A 16,573-nucleotide genomic window follows, 5' to 3' on the forward strand; every position below is an offset into this window, starting at 1 on the left:
GTTAAAATCTACAGAACCTCGTCTGAAATTTTCTTCTATGAAAATAATCAAATGACGTCATGTGACAGATCTCAATGACTTCGAGAAAGATGTGTTACACCGTGTAGTACTTGAATTTTATGACAGGGGTGAATATTCGACTATATCTAAATTAGGGAAAGTCATGGCAGAAAAAAATTTGATTCCAAGGATCACAATAGTCTATTTTAAGAATGTTAAAAAAACTGGAGTTTACGTACAGAAGATGAAACGAAGAAAAACGATTTTTAATGAAAAGACGAGATATTGCAGTGGCAAGGCTGCTTTCTTGAGAAAAATGCTTAACATTCGACCATCTGGTGATACAAGGCCCATATTTTGTTTGGATGAAACATGGATCAAAAAAGCCATTCGTTGAAATACATATGGCAGGACTTAAAATCATCAGGTGGAATGAGGATACCTGTTGGAAAAGGAGGGAGATTTATTGTATGCCCTGCTGTATCGATATGTTTTGTTCCCGAAAGTAAATTGATATTTAGACTAAAAATAATACTATCATCTGGAAATTAATTCAGAGCTGTTCAAATGGTGGTTCGTGAATGATTTCTTGTATTATCTGAAAGAAGTTTCAGTAACAGTAATGCATAATGCAAGTTATCACTCAGTTAAATTAAATAAGATTCCTTCCAATAATAATAGAAGAAAAACAGATAGCCTATGTATTATTCCTTGGCTCACCTTTGCCGCGTCCGCTCTACGTCCGCGAGCGTGGGAAAATAATATATATATACTATTTGTTTAATAACATATATGGGCTAATATTTTCATAATAGGTATACTTCTGATTTCCTGAAAGAATGGCTACGGTATACTTTATTTAGGGCTAATTTATTTTGGGCAGTCTCATATTAAACATAATAATTATATAGATCAATGTCTCGAAAACGTGTATTTCTGAGTTTTAAAAAATGCCGGTATTGTACTGGGGGTTAATTTATTTTTTGGAAGCATATATTAAACATGTATGAGTCGACGTTTTCATAATATTCATAACTTATTTATAATTTTTTTAAACTGCTGTATTACACAGAGGGCTAAACTATGTATTGCAAGTATATTATATTAAATATTAGGGGTCTATGTCTTCATAATGGGTGTATTTCTTCAAGAACTGTTATATTGTACTGGGGATTAATCTATTTCATGCAGGCATAACTTGTGCAGTAAGTAATGTATAGGTCAATGTTTTCATTCATAGGTGTAGCACGCAGCGCATGAAGTTCGCAAGAATTTCTCTTCTCCTAAACATCTTATGACTGAACAAAAACGGCAACTATGCACTGTCCTTGAAGCGAATATTCAGTTGATGCAGACTATAGTCGTGATAGCAACAAAGAAGTAGCAGTAAATAATCGTAAAAGAGACATTTCTAATCCTTCTGAATATAAAAGAAATAAGATAAAAATTGCTAAATGAAAGGGGCTAGAACATACGAACTATGCAGGTAAAACAGTGTCTGCTAAGACCGTTGGAGAGTAATGTAACTATCGATTAACCGTTTTAAAAATGTTTTAAAAACTGTTACAAAATAGATTTAATGGTGAAGAACATATTTGAATATAGTTCTTATTACGTATTTCATGCACTTTTGCTAACATAATTAATTAAATAACTGTTAATGACTGTTGGTTGCAGAAAGGACTTAATTCTAACAGATTTAAAAATCAATAACACACAAACTACAAGTGAAATTTGTTCTATTTAATTTTTAATCAGTGAGCATATATGTATACCTTTAATGAAAATAATAACCAAGTTATTTTCATGTGTAATAATTCTAATAACTTTTTTTTTTTCAGTTTCCTCAAAAGTAGGTTTCTGGACTTTGGTCGTTTCTACATTCGCGAATCATGTAGGTATATTGCTGTTGATATTTCGCCATAATTTTGTAATAAAAATTGTCTGTACTTATCATATAAAACTTTACAAGATTTGTTCTAAAAACGTACGCAGATATAGGAAAGGGAAGTGAGTGTAGGGGAGTTAAATGTATTCGAACGAACATAACATATCTAATAACTATTGTAAGCCAACTGTATTGAATTGGAATTAGTCTGGCTGGGCGGAAGAGAAGGCTTACTGGCCTTAGCTCTGCCAGATTAAATAAATAAAAAAAAAATTAAATATCTGGTTCTACAAAGCGAACTTCGGTTCCTTAGAGAGACTGCAATTTTTAACGGAATTAAGCTGCCTGTAATGCACCAAGCAGGTGGGAATTACAAACGATACTACTACAGGATAAAATTTTACTCAATTTACATCAGTATTGCCATCAGTAGCCAAGGAAAATTGCGTTTATTGTGAGAATTCAAATATTTTATTCTTTATCTCGCCTGCTAAGTAGACTATTGAACTATTGGAGAGACATAAGCTCCTTTTCTTTTTTCAGTAAACCATATGTTTTATATTTTTTTGAACAAATATGTCTTCTACATTCATCCCGGCCACTATGAGTCACAAAATAACAAACCAGAATACACTACAGAACACGTGGTTTTCACTAATATCTGAAGCGATTAAACAAATGAAACATTGTCATTCCTTTGTGAAACAGTCTTTACATTTTTGTACCGTTCCTATGTTCTTGCTAGTCGATGCGGTCTTAGAAATTGCATACATTATTTAGATTAATCTTGCTCAAGATAGGGACCAATGGCGGGCTTATGTGAGGGCGGCAACGAACCTCCTGGTTCCTTAAAAGCCAGTAAGTACGTAAGTACATGCAGGCAAATGCAGCATAAAAGAAGCGAATTATACTGTTTTCTTAGTAAGCATTTCACACATGCTATGTTTGATGTAACCACACTAAGATCAGTAATAAAATAAAATAAAATAAAATAAAATAAAGTAACAATTGAGGAGTTCTAGGGGCGTATGACTGGAAACCACATTAAAGAAAATAGGAATAAAGAATTCAACTATGCATAACATTTTATTTATTGCTTTTTTAGTTGTGCAACATTATACAAAAATACGCTTTCATATTTTTCTATCAAGTGCTAAGTAGAAACTAAGTTTTTCTTCAGTTTTCATGTAGACATTGATGTTCAAATGATGATTTTATGGGCCCTTTTAGGGAGAACAGCTGTTCATGAACCTCTTTTACATATAAGTGTTACATTGTTATGTTACACAGTGTGGTAATACAAAAATATAACTTAGGTGCAAAGAGAACACAAAAATTATGATTTTAAACAAATCACTTTGTATAAAATTTTAAATAAAATTGATAGTTTCTTAACACGAAGTGAAGTTAACCATTCAGATTTAGTTCACCATCACTGGTTCCTCATGCATTTTCACTTCTGGTTTGGAGGAAACCTCTTCGTACCAAGCGACATCATTTGGTTCCAGGAATTTAAATAAACTGCACACATCTTTTTTTCTGTTCCTGGGTTCAGTTGCACTGGCTTCCCAATAACCTAGTGTCAGTATTTATGTCAGTCATTTTTTTTTAAGTATTTCTTGTTTAAATCTTTTTGTTTCATTACTGTACATTTTTCAAAACATTTATTTTTATAGCATTGTGTAACTAAAAGAAACTCTTTATTAGAAATATCTCCGCCTGTGACAGATGTATAGCTTTCGCCAGAATTCCTTTTCATTTTCTTCGCAGCACGATCTCTTCTTTATTTATTTTTATTTATTTATTTATTTATTTATTTATTTATTTATTTATTTATTTATTTATTTATTTATTTATTTAACCTGGTAGAGATAAGGCCATCAGGCCTTCTCTTCCCCTCTACCAGGGGATTACAACTACAATATTAAGAATACAATTACAATTATAATCACAATTAATATTAAATTTACAGATACAATAAAAATCAAAGTACTAAAACATTAACTGATTAATAAAAGCTAGACAGTTTATTGTAAAAGTTAAGAAGAGAGAAGCATTTATTTTATTGATTAAGTACAAATTAAACCTACTCTACGCAGTAAGAAAATACTTAATAAGCTTGCTTTTGAACGCTACTAAATTCTGACAGTGTCTGATGTCACTGGGTAGGGTATTCCACAAGCGCGAGAGCGAGATTGTGTATGATGATGAATACGATGATGTCTTATGTGTTGGTATGGCTAGTATGCGGCAATTTTGCGTGCGTGTGAAGAGATTATGATATGATGACAGGTAACTGAAACGGGAGGTAAGGTAAGTAGGTGTAGAAGTGTGAAGGACTTGGAAAAGGAGAAGAAGAGAATGAGAATTTCTACGGTCGTTAAGCCTTAGCCAGTTTAGAGTTTGAAAGGATGGGGTAATGTGGTCAGCGCGACGGACATCGCAGACGAAGCGAACACAAGAATTATGAACACGTTGTAATTTTTGCGACTGGTTGACATTGAGGTCAGTCAGTAGAAAATCACAATAATCGAAGTTGGCATTACTAGTGTTTCCACTAGTATTTTCTTGAGTGATAGCGGAAGGAATTTTCGAATGCTGTTTAAGGAATGTAGTATGGAAAGCACTTTTTTGGTAATATGGGTTACTTGGTTATTCCAGTTTAAATACGTATCAAAGTAAACTCCAAATTTTTTAACACAGGAAGCAAAAGGGATTATTGTGTCGTTTAACTTGTCTGGAAGAGCAGAAATAATATTGCATAATAGTCTAGACGTTGATGTCCCACTAGGATTGCTTGTGATTTTCTTGCGTTGAGAGTCACCCCAAACTTTCTGGCCCATGCAGATATAGATTCAAGGTCCTCGTTAAGATTTTGTATTGCGTCATTGAGTGAATCAGGGGTTGTATGGATATAGATTTGTAAATCGTCTGCGTAGAGGTGATGCTTACAGTGCTGTAGAGTCGAGAGGATGTCATTTACGTAAATAGTGAATAGTAGTAAAGTTGTGATAGAACAGATCTTCTTGACTGTCCTTTGCGTTCCTTATTTCCGTCATTAACAGCTATCTCAGACATCTTCATATAACATAATCAGTAATACAACTGCAGTTCATAACCGCAATGGCTTGACTATCCTGCAACAACTGATTTCATAATGGCTGTCATTAATTCATAAATTGAAATATCGCAATGAAACTTTGTAGGCGTACTAATGTAACTATAGACACCAGAAAATGAAATCTCCCTAAAAAGAACCCATGACGATATGGGCCCGTATTACATAGAAGTCCTCAATTTGAACTGCTAAGTACCAGACTGGGCGTAGAAACAAACAGGATTGACACTCTTTCTTTCCCTTATTCTCGTAATACAGGGCTGGGCACATTACGTGATTCTGAGAAATGAGCGCTGTGTGCTTTAAAGAGCGGGTCTTGCTAGCGCTCTGACGTATGCATACTGTACGTCATTCAGTGTCGGTGTAGTGGTGACTCTGCAGTATGATGACGAACTTTGAAGACGGAGCTTCCGCTCATACACTAAACCGTCCCGCTATTCCCAATGCTTTTAATGTATCATGGGAGGAGGAGTTCTTTTTGGTAGAGAGCAGTGGATTAGCAAAGTGTTTAATTTGGCATAAAACACTCCAACTGATTAAGAAGTTCAATATCCAACGACATTATTCTTTACAACATGCTACTGAATATGACATAGGTTGGTAATGAAAGCCATAAATTAATACAACTTAAAGCAAATGTTTCTCAGGTACATTAGATTAGAGTATCTATTTGATATTTACATTCATTATAAGTTATAAATTTAGTAATATATAATTTTAAATTACACAAGTATTATGATATAGTATAGTATAGTACAGTTCATGATATATCATATATCATATTATATTTCATGAACTGTGATAAACTATACTATGATATATCATAATATTTGTATAATTTAAAATTATATATTACTAAATGTACTATAGTAACTTATAATGCAATATAAATAGATACTCTAATGTAATGTACCTGAGAAACATTTTCTTTAAGTTGTATTAATTTATGGTCATATCATATCATATATTATATTATATTATATTGTATTATATTATATTATATTGTATTGTATTGTATTATATTATATTATATTATATTATATTATATTATATTATATTATATTATATTATATTATATTATATTATATTATATTATATTATATTATATTATGTATTAACAGGATGACAATAATGTGCTTAGTGAATCGGCTATGAGAATTAGCTACAAAATTTTCCACGAAATTACAAAGGAATTGAAAACATTCGACGAAAGGGAATTCATTACGCGATGTTAAATTATATGGGCAGATAAACTCTGTCCACAGCAAGTAGGGGAAGTGGAAACCATGCGCCTGTCTCGTAGAACCGTGGTGAGGATATTGCAGTACGTGCGTATGGGTTATGTAAATAAGCCTAATGATTTGTGTGTGCGCATAGAGCGAAGTTTATTTTATTAAATTAATAACAGTGTTATAAATTCTGTAATGTACAATGGAGTGATGTAATATTCTTATAAACTGTTATGTACTGACAGACTGAATGACTAGAACAACCGTGGCTCTTGTTACATTAATGCAGGGAACGTAGCTGTAATGCGAGTCCGCCACTGCGTGTGCGTTCTGCTCTGGCTTGGAATTGAAGTGCCTTGCGGAGCGAGAGCCGCTCTCATGCCCGGCCCTATCGTAATAGATACATTTAAACCTATACATACATATAATAATTACACATAAAATGACGCAAAAAATTGCTTTTCCATAATAATTTTCCCTTTGGTCGTAATGCTGTAACAGTAGGGAAAATCCCTAAACTTTATGGAAAATTCGTAATATTGACACTTCTGATATAGAATATTAATGCTATTGCATGATTTAATTAGTTTATCCTGGGCTCGAACTATTACTGCAGGCATTTTACCTTAGAAAACCCGAGTATACTGACTGAAAAAGAGAGAAATTCTATCCTTTGGTCTTACACCATAGATCCCTGATCCAGTACTATTGTTAATTCTTGAGCCATCTGCAAACCATACCACACTATCGAGTCGGAACTGGTTAAGGTAATTTCCCTCAATCGGGACTAATGCAAACAGGAGAATAACCTATCGGACACAATCACTCTGTCCTGTCTCATATCAATAACAGGATTGATGTCTGTTGCGTCATTTTCCAAATGCTTATATGACCCCCTCCCTTCTCCTCTATTGGCCTATGCTTTTGAGTCAAGGGGCAGGTAACATGGTTGTGTCTGGGATTGTCAGATCCAGAGGAAGCAAACACAACAGGGCTTCGAGAGCACTGGTCTGTGTTGTCCTCATGGCTCCTATAATGCCTAGACGCAAGCCATTGTACGCAATCCAAACAAGGAGCTTGCTTGAGAAATCAATGTCCGGGACCACCATGCAACCGCTGTGTACATAATTATGGGGTGTGTAACATATAGCATGAAAAATGTTCGGCTGCAGCCTTAGGTACTTCCTAAACCTCGTCTGTAACTGAAAAACAAACTTTTGGTGCAATACTTTATGTGGAACATCACACTTATTAAACCACACTACTAAAAACCCGAAATTATTCCTCTAAAAGTCTCGGACCTGTTGAATTCTGTAAGTTAACGTCCCTTACACAGAAATTCTCGAAAGGCAATTAATTGTTGACACAGCGAAAACTCTTTTTCTGATTGAGTGTTCTCGCAGGGGAAAACAATTTAATAAGAGAAATCCGTACCACAAACGCATCTCGATATCCTCCAAATTATATCCCACATTCGTGAGAAGAGCTGGTAGTTGCGGTTGGGCTGTATTGTAGGCCTATTTTGTTTTATTGTATTTATTTACATTCCATGGTATTCGTCCATACGTGGTTTTACAGCTAGAATATTGAACATGTCAAAATAATCTTAATAGTATAGTCCAAAGTCTTAATTATAGTCACATATGTAGTTTAGTGTGAATATAATATATATGCTTACTCAATATTTTAATTTTACCCTTAACATATGAAATTCAGGGTTAAATTTTAAGCTATCCATCTTAAAATAAATGCGTGTAGCATATTATAAATTTGTGGGTTCATAGGTTGGTTGGTTCATGTCTAAAACATTCCGTTTTCATGAGGAAAATTTTCTCGAACGAACAGTTTTGGGAATTCCATTGATGAAGTAGCAGTACATAGCAGAATCCATTACAAGACGTAAAATTGGATGACACATGAAGATTATTATTATATGTAGTAGTTGAATTTTTACGTGGTTGCGAAATGATAGGTACCTTTTTTGTCTCATAACCCCCTGAATTTACTTATTTCTCGAAGAAGACTGATTTTATTGCTCTTATCAGAAAGAACAGCTGAGGTTTCATGAAGTTAAGAAATGTGATATTTTTTTTTAAACTATGGAAACGTATTGGACATTAAATAAAATATTTGTTTCTTTGTTTGTTTTGTTTTCTTCTTTTTCGTTTTTTGAAAAGAGAAGATTTATCTTCCTTCAATAGTGACACAATATGTTCTCTCAGCGTTGTGTTTATAGTGTTTTGCCTTAAACGATGACCTTGCTTTTCTTATTAACTGCCCAGAAATTAATATATGATATCTGAATTATTTAATTAATTAATTGTGCATTTACTCTGGTAGAGTTAAGGTCATCAGGCCTTCTCTTCCACACAACCAGAAATGCAATAAAACTACAAGAAAAATTATATATCAATGCAATTAATTATGATGTTTGCAAGAAAAAAATGTGTATTTAAGAAGAGAATTTTCTGTTTAAAATCTAGATATGAGAACAGCATAGCCCACTTGAAGGAATAAATCAAGAATATAGAAATATACGAAATGGAGAGGAGATATAATTACTCAGGAATGATTCGTAAAAATTGAACATTCTTTGAATTCTCTCGTTTAAACTTAAGCCCAAAGTACTTATATCAACATGCCTGAAGGATTTACATTCACTTCACTAGAAAAAGTTTGATTTGAACTCTATTTGCGTTTTTAGCCATATTTGTCGACATGAGGGTTTATCACTGAATTCCGAATACGGAAAACTCAATTAATATAGTATAGGAGGAAGAAGAATAAAGTGCATAACATTTGCTGAAGCTATGGCGTTGCTAGCACAAGAGATGATACTAACGGATATGCTACTGGAGCTAAATGACAGCTGTGTGCAGTATAGGATGAAGATAAATGTAAACAAGACGAAGACCATAGTCATAGGAAGACAAATAAAGAAAGTAAACCTACGAATTCTAAATGGCACAGTAGAGCAAGTGGACTGCTTCAGATACTTGGGGTGTACTATGTGCAGTAACATAAGCTGCTGCCAGGAAGTCAAAAGGAGGATAGCAATGGCCAAAGGAACTTAAAAAAAGAGCACCTTCTGCGGACCTCTGGAGAAAGAGCTAAGGAGGAGAGTAGTGTGGAGTGTAGCATTGTATGGGACAGAAACATGGACATTACGACGAAGTGAAGAGAAGTGACTAGAAGCATTTGAAATGTGGATATGGAGAAGAATGGAGTGTGTGAAATGGGCAGATAGAGTAAGAAATGAAGCTGTGCAGGAAAGAGTTGGTGAAGAAAGAATAATGCTGAAACTGATCAGAAACAGAAAAAGAAATAATTGGTTGGGCCACTGACTGAGAAGATAAGCTACTGCCTACTGAAGGACGCACTGGATGGAATGGTGAACGGGAGAAGAGTACGGGGCAGAAGAAGATATCAGATGAGGAGACAAAGAGGAAGGCAGAAAATAGGAAAGATTGAAGAAAGGTCGGTTTGCAGTGAAAGGTCTGCCCTGGGGCAGAACACTTATGTATGTATGTGTGCATGTTAATTGTTTAACTTTTGCATTCTCTCATTTTACAACACTTTGAAGAGCCCCTAAGATTATGTCTGATTCTTTCAGAACCTCTTTCTTTTCTATTGTCCAGTTGTTTATTTATTGATGAAGTCAGCGGTTACATTTTTCTCTGGTCCCTGTTTGTCACAATTTTATTAAGCAATTATTCTAGTAGGCTATTTCTAAACTCGTCTATTCTATTGGTTAGTGTTAGTCTAATCACCACTTCACGTCATTCTTTCTCCGACACATATCGTCGCTCAAAAGACGAAGAGATGTAAGCGACAAAAGTGACTTTTTTACAGGACAGCAGTTTAAACAAAATGCGTCTTTAACTAAAGAGCTAGAGATCAAATAAAGAAATTGATATCTCAAGGCTAATACGCGGATTCAAAGGGTTGACAGTGACTCTTGATAAAGATCATCGGTAGATACTAGAATTATAATATAATTTATGCCAAACAGGTCTTAGTTGGAGATACGCCTATTTGAAAGATTTTATTCGCGATTGCGAGGAACTTACATCATACACATGGTTATATTATTATAACGATCTATTGGGTTATTTTACGACGTTGTATCAACATCTAGGTTATTTGGCGTCTGAATGAAATGAAGGCGATAATGCCGGTGATATGAGTCCGGGATCTAGCATGACATGCACAATAACACAAACAGGTGTGGACATAACGATCTATATACTTTAATTATTATTTGAGTTTTATTCGTTTTGTTCATTTTTTACTACTTTAATTTATTTTTAATATTTTACATTATGAATAGAATACCGGTATATTATTAAGAAAAATAAATAAATAGATGTATTTAGCAATTCTTAGCGTTACGGTACATGTTCCCCATAGTACAGTTAAAAAAAAACAAGCTGCTGTTGAAAATAATATCTACCCTTAAAAAATTTAAACTTCGGAATATGCATTATATGCCTTTATTGTGTTAAATTTTACAGTACCTGGTTACATGTTTTAGCCTGTTATCGGCCATTTTCAGAACTGGTTGGTGCTGGTCTTGGCGCCTTTTATTTGTGTTTCCTGTGGGGGAGTGTTTGTGTAGTGTAATGTGGAGTCAAAGAATGTGTGTGTTCTGAAATTAAGTTTTGTGTTGAGAATTTCATTTGGATGTATTTTTGCCTGTCTATATATTTCGTATTGTTCTAGTGTGTTTAGTTTCCGGATTTTTGATTGAATATGTAGAATTTCCATGCCTCTGTATGTGTGGTTAGCATTTGTGATGTGTTCTGCATATGTGGAAATGTTTTGTAGTTTTGTTATGGCTGTGATGTGTTCTTTGTAACGTGTTTCAAATGATCTGCCTATCTGACCTATGTAGAAGTTGTTGCAGGCGTTACATTTGAGTTTGTATACGCCTGTGTGGTTGTATTTGTTTGTTTATGTTGTTTGTGTGTTGAGATGCTTTTGTACAGTATTATTTGTTCAATATGCGATGTTGTAATTTAATTTTTTGAATGAGGTTGCAATCTTGTGTGTGTTTTTGTTTTCGTATGCTAGTGTGATGTATTTTTGTGTTCTTGTGTTTGTGTTTTATTCTTATGCTTTTTGTGATTATGTTTTGTCTTTCTTATTCTTATGTTATGGATGTATCCGTTTTCTTGTGCTATGTATTTGATTTATTTAGCTCTTCTTTGTAGTCTTGTTGACTCATTGGTATGTTGAGTAGTCTGTGTACCCACAACAACAACACACACATAAGAGTACACAACACATCCAATCACCCAACACAACACAAACAAGATGCATTCCGAACAATGGTACACACAACTCATTTTCAGAACACACACTCTTTGACTCCACATTACACTATACAAGCACACCTCCACAGGAAACACACAAAAAAGGCGCCAAGACCATCACCAACCAGGTCTGAAGATAGCCCATAACAGGCTGAAACTTGTAACCAGGTACTGTAAAATTTAACACGAAAAAGACATGCAAAACATATTTCGAAGTGATATAGTGTTAAAATATGTGTAACCAAATGTAAAAACTAAACGTTAATTCAAATTAAAGTTTGACTACGATCTTCGATCATTCTCCCACACTTTTCTTTAAACTGGAGCTAGGAGTCTGAGCACAAGGGCAATGTTGCCAATTTTAACTACAGCACGGCTTGTTAATTTAAATTGGCCGTGGTTTCATTAATGTGATAATTTATTTCCATGCAATCAAAGTGAAGTGCATTCAGAGGAATGACAGACTATGATTAATGAAAATTATCGCATTATCCTACAAGTGTTACCGTAAAGTCTATCTCTTCAGATTTAGAAATATAGCATAACGCGATAATTTATCCAAAAGTTTGTTGCAGGTTCTGTTTAACTGAGACTGCTTCTGTTTGCTGTATTTGCATTCAGACCTCTCAAAAATAATAAAAACCAGCTTTCGCGCTACGGCTTCTCGTAACACCTGCATGTTCTGTAGAAAACCTTGTAATATAATTGAAGAGTGTGATCCCAAAACACGCCCAGTGCATTTGCCAATTTTTATGATTTATACATATGATGTGATTATATTTTAGACCTCTGTCGTTATACTTTAAGCTTATTTACTTCCAATTGCTTTGCAATCGCAAAATCTAAGTTACGGATTGTTTATGTTTTGTTTACATTGTGTAAGCTAATTTAGTTTTTCTTTTCCATTTGTCTTTATGCTAATTTTTTTTTGTGTAAAACTATAGCCCTAACATACATACGTAAAATAGGGCTACCCCCAACGAGTTAGATACTATAGAGAGGCCAAAGACCTCAGAAAGTTGAAGACAATTGAACATTGGTCCGCCATGTTTCGGTTAGTCAAAACAAGGGGGCGTGGCTCGGATGTTGTAGGAAAAGACTGTGATGAAGTTAGTGTTATTGTGAATTGAGTTACATATTAAGACTATGTTAATAAGTAAAAAGTAAAATACACACAAAACTTTACGTTTTATAACAGCTGTAGGCCTATGTTTTATTAGTTTCTCTATATATAGCCCAGATATTAAATGACAAGCTATACTCGATCCAATCAAAGCAAGGCACCTAAAGACGGATGAATTTAATCGGCAGAAGAAAAATAAATAATTTTTTGACTTCGTCACAAATTTAATCACCTTACAGCTAATCTAACCTAATATGAAATTATGTAATTCAGTGCTCACCAGGTGATTTCAAGAGAGACGACGTATGTAACTAACAGGAGTAAAATATAGGAAAGGTAGTGGCGAAAATTAAAAAAATATATATATATATCCAGTAATTAAGTTATTGAGAAAAATTAATTTGAAATTGGAATTAACACAGAGAACTTTTGAAAACTGCAATTATTAAAACTACAAATAACCTCTTAGCATGCAACATAATAATTAAAGAATGACACTAATAGAAAGTTACTCATGATCATAACTCACCACATTTATTGAAACGATAAGATACTTACGATTAACATTGTTATCAGAAACAACAGGAGCCACAGCTAGGTGCACTTCTTTTCGCGTGATAGAGACATCGTGTAGTCTAATATAATTTGAAACAAATATTGATCTCACACGTGTCTCGCAACTAGGCAGAGGCTTTTGCAGAATAAAACTGTTCTTACATTATTTTGAACAATAATGACAAATTGTGTGTGATGCAAGTGCTAACTTTCCTCTTTGTTAACAAAAAGAGCCCTACGCATTAATAAAAAGAAAATTGGAGTAGGCCCTATAAACACAATAAATACTAAACTCTTGATGGTACAAACTTATTAATACAGATATTTCGCTTATGCTCAGTCCGTCTTATCTTACAATTCTCTGCGGCAATGGTACCTGTATTGAGAGGGTTTAATTATCCAGCAACGAATATTATGATTTACGGTACATTTCATTTAAATCCGAGGGAATGAGACATTTTTGGAAATTTTAAAGTCTTAATTATTACTTTTTCATTTATAAATCAGCTTTTTACAAAACCTATAGCGAAATGTTTAAATTAAATATTGATGTATCTAAAAAATATAATACATGTACCAACTCGTTGCAGTGTACCTTTGATAAGCATTCCTTGCGGAGGCTGGCGGTACTATAGACCGCCATGTTTTTTAGGGAACGATCCATAGTACTGTTGGCCTCCGCAGGGAGCGCTTATCAGAGGTCTTCATCCTCTCTATAGTATCTAACTCGTTGGCTACCCCCCATTGAAAATACAGGGACATCATTTTATTTTTACTTCAATTTTTATTGTACCTGATTTTTTGAATGTACTTCAATCCCACCCCTTCTACTAGTAAACTTCCAACCGTTCACGACACAGAGCTGAGGGCGCGTAAGCAGTACTGGGTGAGTACAGTACGTTCCACAAATATGTTCGCGTTTTCCAGTGACGAAAGAGCTTTCAATATTGAATCATATTTTCGCACAGGTACTGTCGTCCGTTTGCCTACGTCGCATCCCGGTTTCCCCCACCTGCTTCTGTTCGCTCCTCTGTAAAGTTTCGTAGCTGGGCTATCTTAGTTCTTTTCTGAAAACATTAATTTCTGTTAGGAATTGGACGTCTACGTAATATTACACAAGTGTTTAAAATAACTTAAATAAAAGGGCCTCGTTAAGTAATTAACTGTCACGTGATCCCCCCCTTTCTACGACCCTACGACACCACTTGAACGGACAGTAGATAGCATTTCTGAGTAATTTTATCTTTTCGGATCGGGCAGAAGTGAAGATTGAATTTACAATACGTAAGGTACTCTTTTATAGAGTAGGTACAGAATTATTTCAACATGAGTTACTCGTACGAAGGACGAAACTGGTAATTGGAATTAGGTACAATAGTCTAGAGTGTGATAATATGCACAAAAGAACTGAAGCCTGTATCGAAATGAATGGCCACCATTTTCAAAAATGTGTTTAAATATCCATATTATGATAATTTTCAATTTAACTTCATACTCTATATTGTACGCTAATGCGCTGCAACAGTACAATATACACTGCATAATTAATACGTTCGAATGGATAGCTCAATTTGTGAGTAAAAACACTAAGTGTTAATACAATACTGTATTTTGATTAAACAAAAACCTAATAAAAATTATCAAACTCAAAATTGCGATATTTCCTAGTTTACATAAATGGATGAACTACTTTTCTTCCCAGTCGTGGAAGGGGTAGCAAACGGTGTTTCCTTTTTCAATCGTTAATAGAAAGGTATAGCCAGATTAATATTAAAAATGTTAGTAAAAATAAAATGATGTCCCTATACAATAATAATAATAATAATAATAATAATAATAATAATAATAATAATAATAATAATAATAATAATAATAATAATAATAATAATAATAATAATAATAATTTCTTCCAAACCATCGCCAATCATTGCAAAAGTTTGTGTTATTGTGCATGTCACTTGGAAAATCGCTCAGTATGTAGACCGGTAGATAAAAAACTAGCCCAGTCCTTTCATAAAAATGGACTTAGAGCGTTTTGGAATCACACTATTTAATTACAGAACAAAACACATTGATGTATCGACCAATTTCAATAATGTAACTGTCTAACTAAGAGAAGTAAGCTACTTGCGAGTTAGATACTTCTTTTTGTCTGATCACGAAAGATTGAGCAATGGTGTTTACAACGATAACACGATGTTTGCTGAAAAGTAACCATTAAAGATGGATGTACGCCAGTTCATCAGAATGTACTAAGATCTAAAGAAGTGTGCAGGCAAAGTAACTATTTATTTTTCTCTTATGCCATTTCGTCAGATGAGCGACGATATGTTACAGTAATTTATATTTTTGACAAACCTAGTATAAGATGGAAGTGTGTTATTCTCCAACTTTAAATTTGGAAGATGTCCTCGATCTTTTTTTCTTCCAAGTTCAGAGCAAGGAACCATGTTCCCTAATAATTGACTTCACTGGCACATTCCAAATGAGCATATGGTGAAATTCTCTCGTACTAACACTTAAGATAACAAAATGATTATTTTGAACAATCGTCGAAAATCGAACAAACAATAATATGACTTTACATCCGCGCCTTACCCTCCTGAGTCCTGAGACATTTGTTGTTTTATTTTTAAAGTTCAATATAATTCTACACTTAAAAAAGCTCACTGACGTGAGGAAAAATTATGAAAAAATTCTGCAGATTACAGTTAGGACACAAATACAGGTATGTTATACAGTACTGTATTACCGGTCTCTACATATACATCTTATATCATAATCATGTATAAAATACAGTATAGAATATATACTGTCAGGACTCAGGAGGTTAATCATTGCATAGTCTACGTGGCGGCATATATATATAGGGCATTTCAAAAGTCAGTTCAAACATTAAACTGCTAAAATTATAATATTTGAGATAGGGAAAAAACAAAAACATCACAGTGTTGGGCAAACAACGGAATATACAAAACATTGGGAATATGTCCGCCGTTCTCTTGTTCAACGTACAGCATTCTTTCTGCGACACCATGCACAGCATTTTGCAGATAATATCATGGGATATTAGCAATTTCTTGCGAGATGACATCTTTCATTGCAGTAGGGTTGTTGAATGTGTCAGGAAAACTCGTTCTTTAAGGTAACCCCACAACCAAAAGTCGGCCGGATTGAAATCTGGAGATCGCGGAGACCACATTTTTGGAAAGTTCCTACTGATGACTTTGGTCGGAAAACGAACCTTAATTACGTATGTTAACTCCACCATTAATTCTGTAGTGCCTGGGAAAAGTAACATAACTGAGTTTCCGCAAATCTTTTTTGATAATTTATTGACAACTT

Source organism: Periplaneta americana, chromosome 5 (genome assembly GCF_040183065.1).
Source record: "Periplaneta americana isolate PAMFEO1 chromosome 5, P.americana_PAMFEO1_priV1, whole genome shotgun sequence".
In the NCBI taxonomy this organism is placed as follows: Eukaryota; Metazoa; Arthropoda; class Insecta; order Blattodea; family Blattidae; genus Periplaneta; species Periplaneta americana.